This window comes from Schistocerca serialis, unplaced genomic scaffold (assembly GCF_023864345.2).
Source record: "Schistocerca serialis cubense isolate TAMUIC-IGC-003099 unplaced genomic scaffold, iqSchSeri2.2 HiC_scaffold_1153, whole genome shotgun sequence".
Lineage (NCBI taxonomy): Eukaryota > Metazoa > Arthropoda > Insecta > Orthoptera > Acrididae > Schistocerca > Schistocerca serialis.
The window spans coordinates 155001-160000 of record NW_026047352.1 but is presented as its reverse complement, the minus strand read 5'-3'; the positions used below and the strand labels follow the sequence as shown (position 1 = coordinate 160000).

The window sequence follows — 5000 nt, the reverse complement described above, 5'->3', positions numbered from 1 at the left end:
GAATCAAGAAAGAGCTATCAATCTGTCAATCCTTCCGGTGTCCGGGCCTGGTGAGGTTTCCCGTGTTGAGTCAAATTAAGCCGCAGGCTCCACTCCTGGTGGTGCCCTTCCGTCAATTCCTTTAAGTTTCAGCTTTGCAACCATACTTCCCCCGGAACCCAAAAGCTTTGGTTTCCCGGAGGCTGCCCGCCGAGTCATCGGAGGAACTGCGGCGGATCGCTGGCTGGCATCGTTTATGGTTAGAACTAGGGCGGTATCTGATCGCCTTCGAACCTCTAACTTTCGTTCTTGATTAATGAAAACATACTTGGCAAATGCTTTCGCTTCTGTTCGTCTTGCGACGATCCAAGAATTTCACCTCTAACGTCGCAATACGAATGCCCCCGCCTGTCCCTATTAATCATTACCTCGGGTTCCGAAAACCAACAAAATAGAACCGAGGTCCTATTCCATTATTCCATGCACACAGTATTCAGGCGGGCTTGCCTGCTTTAAGCACTCTAATTTGTTCAAAGTAAACGTGCCGGCCCACCGAGACACTCAATAAAGAGCACCCTGGTAGGATTTCAACGGGGTCCGCCTCGGGACGCACGAGCACGCACGAGGCGGTCGCACGCCTTCGGCTCGCCCCACCGGCAGGACGTCCCACGATACATGCCAGTTAAACACCGACGGGCGGTGAACCAACAGCGTGGGACACAAATCCAACTACGAGCTTTTTAACCGCAACAACTTTAATATACGCTATTGGAGCTGGAATTACCGCGGCTGCTGGCACCAGACTTGCCCTCCAATAGATACTCGTTAAAGGATTTAAAGTGTACTCATTCCGATTACGGGGCCTCGGATGAGTCCCGTATCGTTATTTTTCGTCACTACCTCCCCGTGCCGGGAGTGGGTAATTTGCGCGCCTGCTGCCTTCCTTGGATGTGGTAGCCGTTTCTCAGGCTCCCTCTCCGGAATCGAACCCTGATTCCCCGTTACCCGTTACAACCATGGTAGGCGCAGAACCTACCATCGACAGTTGATAAGGCAGACATTTGAAAGATGCGTCGCCGGTACGAGGACCGTGCGATCAGCCCAAAGTTATTCAGAGTCACCAAGGCAAACGGACCGGACGAGCCGACCGATTGGTTTTGATCTAATAAAAGCGTCCCTTCCATCTCTGGTCGGGACTCTGTTTGCATGTATTAGCTCTAGAATTACCACAGTTATCCAAGTAACGTGGGTACGATCTAAGGAACCATAACTGATTTAATGAGCCATTCGCGGTTTCACCTTAATGCGGCTTGTACTGAGACATGCATGGCTTAATCTTTGAGACAAGCATATGACTACTGGCAGGATCAACCAGGGAGCTGCGTCAACTAGAGCTGAGCAGCCGGCCGCCCGGGAGTGTGTCCCGGGGGCCCGCGCGAACACGCAAGCGTCCGCTCAATTATTCTGCAAACAGGAGGAGGCTGAGCTCCCCTGCACAACACACCTCGAAACCCTCTCAGGTCCCGGCGGCGCGCAGCGCCGTCCTAAGTACTTGGTCGGGTTCGAGAGAGGCGCAATCGCCCGGAGTTAGGCGAGTAGACGCTTTAGGTGCGACCACCCGTGCTCCGAACTGAACTTGCCGCTGCCGACAGAGGCCCGGGAGCGTGCTGTCGTGGCATTGCCGGCGGGAGACAACACGCGCCACCTACGGTGACCGGCAGCTCCAACGCCAGCGCCACAGAAGGACAAAAGCCCCACTTGGGTGCCGAAGCGAACTCTCCCAGCACAGCGCACGCGCCAACACGTCCGCACAGCTGCGATACAAACCACCTGCGAGAACCGCTGGGGCGACCGAGCAGCAGACGGCGTCGCGGCGCCGAGCGCCGGGCGGCGGCGCATCCTCAGCGCACACAGTCCTCAATCGGACCAGCACACTGCAGATGGCCACCGCGCTTCGCACCGGGCCCGCGAGGACCTACTTTGGCCGCAAGGCGCCGCGAGCAGGGGGCGCCGGCGCGCAGCTGCGCCGCCTGCCGCGTCCGTCGGCCGGCGCGCCTGCCACTGGCCGCCCCCACCAGCCGGCTGTAGCGCGTGCGCCCACGCACCGCGCTGCCAGCACGCCGGGCGGCCCCCCTCACCGGCCGGGGACGGTCCCACCCAGCCACCGCCGCGTATCGCCTCACACCCAGATCCCCTTTCACGTTCGTGGGCATGGTGGGTCCCCTTTCACGTTCGTGGGCATGGTGGGTATCCATGAAACAACCGGTTAATAGCTCGACCGATCGTCGCCAACACTGATTCACCTCTAGCGAGAACAACCGCACCACAACGGGTTACCAGTTGTTCATTTGCGTAACGTCACCAGCAAACGTAGACGTCCATCGCCATTTGCAACGAGTATTGCATGCCTGTGTCAGGTGTCACAACACACTACGTCTGCCCACATAGACGCAACAACATGTGCACGCCTAGAGAACACGTGGAAGGTAGCCCCCGTACGTATGCGGTGTCCATTGCGCGAACGACTGTCAGCCGGCCTCTGCAGCATGTCGCAGATGTGGAACGCGGTGCAACATGCTATCACAGTGTGTGAGAAGAGACGACTACGTCCGAATACACGCTCCACTACATCAACAGACTGCTCATGCTGATCGCCATCCAGGGCGTCCGTTCCTCCCACACGTCTGAATGGCGTACCACACTGCAATCCAGCTCCTAAAGGGAGACGACACGTAGCTGCGTCCACAATATTTGGACTGTATGGTCCGCCGTTGCTAGGCGCAGTCGTCGTACGGTCACACATGTGCCACGATGTATCATTCAGTACATACGGACCAATGTGCAGCACAGTTTGTGGGTTTTGCGTACATCCGCGGACAGGTGACAGGCCGTACCACAACGTAGGCTGAGTACGTCGGCATGCGAAGGGCATTGAACATGCAAACTTCTCAACGACCAGCTTGCGAAGGCAGGGGGGAAGGGGGGGGGCATGTACGTCCTGCTGCTATCCACATTACAGTGTATAGCAGGAGCATGTGGAAAGTCAGCAACACTTGCAAGGTGTTTAACATGACGCGATACACAGGGGACCGGGCAGTGCGAATAGCGAACTATATTGCGAGGGTTGCGGTTAGGCAACACTACACTAATTTAACGAGTTGCATAACAATTACAGAGCAGGTTCAGCGACAACGTGCGTCAGGTTAAGGCGCAATATAGGTTAGGTTGAGGCGCAATATGGGTTACGTTAAGGCACAAATTAGGTTACGTTAAGGCACAAATTAGGTTACGTTAAGGCACAAATTGGGTTACGTTAAGGCACAAATTGGGTTACGTTAAGGCACAAATTGGGTTACGTTAAGGCACAACATGGGTTACGTTAAGGCACAACATGGGTTACGTTAAGGCACAACATGGGTTACGTTAAGGCACAACATGGGTTACGTTAAGGCACAACATGGGTTACGTTAAGGCACAACATGGGTTACGTTAAGGCACAACATGGGTTACGTTAAGGCACAACATGGGTTACGTTAAGGCACAACATGGGTTACGTTAAGGCACAACATGGGTTAGGTTAAGGCACAACATGGGTTAGGTTAAGGCACAACATGGGTTAGGTTAAGGCACAACATGGGTTAGGTTAAGGCACAACGTAAGTTAGGTTAAGGCACAACGTAAGTTAGGTTAAGGCACAACGTAAGTTAGGTTAAGGCACAACGTAGGTTAGGTTAAGGCACAACGTAGGTTAGGTTAAGGCACAACGTAGGTTAGGTTAAGGCACAACGTAGGTTAGGTTAAGGCACAACGTAGGTTAGGTTAAGGCACAACGTAGGTTAGGTTAAGGCACAACGTAGGTTAGGTTAAGGCACAACGTAGGTTAGGTTAAGGCACAACGTAGGTTAGGTTAAGGCACAACGTAGGTTAGGTTAAGGCACAACGTAGGTTAGGTTAAGGCACAACGTAGGTTAGGTTAAGGCACAACGTAGGTTAGGTTAAGGTACAACGTAGGTTAGGTTAAGGCACAACGTAGGTTAGGTTAAGGCACAACGTAGGTTAGGTTAAGGCACAACGTAGGTTAGGTTAAGGCACAACGTAGGTTAGGTTAAGGCACAACGTAGGTTAGGTTAAGGCACAACGTAGGTTAGGTTAAGGCACAACGTAGGTTAGGTTAAGGCACAACGTAGGTTAGGTTAAGGCACAACGTAGGTTAGGTTAAGGCACAACGTAGGTTAGGTTAAGGCACAACGTAGGTTAGGTTAAGGCACAACGTAGGTTAGGTTAAGGCACAACGTAGGTTAGGTTAAGGCACAACGTAGGTTAGGTTAAGGCACAACGTAGGTTAGGTTAAGGCACAACGTAGGTTAGGTTAAGGCACAACGTAGGTTAGGTTAAGGCACAACGTAGGTTAGGTTAAGGTACAACATAGGTTAGGTTAAGGTACAACATAGGTTAGGTTAAGGTACAACGTAGGTTAGGTTAAGGCGCAATGTCGGTTAGGTTAAGGTACGATATAGCTTAGGTTAAGGTACACATTGTTGTAGGGAAAGGTGTATTTGGGGGGGGGGGGGCGGCGGCAGGTTCGTTGATAGTGATTATCGTAAGTGCATGCCTGCGGGATCATCCGATTTGTCACGTCAGGATGCACTTGTGGCTCATGACAGGCGGCGCTCCGATTCCAAGGTTGTGGCAGATCTGTGTCTTTCATTCCTGCCATTGTTTGTGTACTGTGACAGGAGGCAGTATGGTGATGTTGGGTGCACCCCTGTGTAGGACATGTGTGGGTGTTCGTGGCTTAGCTGAGCAATGGCGGATGTCGGAAGGGTGGGATATTCTGTTTTCTGGGTGGACCTCCCGGTCTGGTTATGATAGTGTGGATTGTGTAATGTGGCGGAGAGGATGCACCGGATGTTCTTCCATGCTGGTGGTTAGATATTGTGTGTGTGCCTGTTAGAGGCAGAGAGTAGTGTGTGATAGTGTCTGGCTGACGTGTGGTTCTCATTGTGTGCAGAGTCTTTCAG

At 53.0% G+C, this 5000-nt stretch overlaps 1 non-coding gene across 1 annotated transcript in view; it reads right to left on the bottom strand.

Annotated features, from left to right (window-relative positions):
* The window catches only part of LOC126432757 (small subunit ribosomal RNA), a 1909-nt gene extending 552 nt beyond the window's left edge, over positions 1–1357 (bottom strand). The window contains exon 1 of the ribosomal RNA XR_007578201.1: positions 1–1357. This exon is cut by the window's left edge and continues 552 nt beyond it. This is a non-coding gene — a ribosomal RNA (small subunit ribosomal RNA).
* Positions 1358–5000: the final 3643 nt, after the last annotated feature.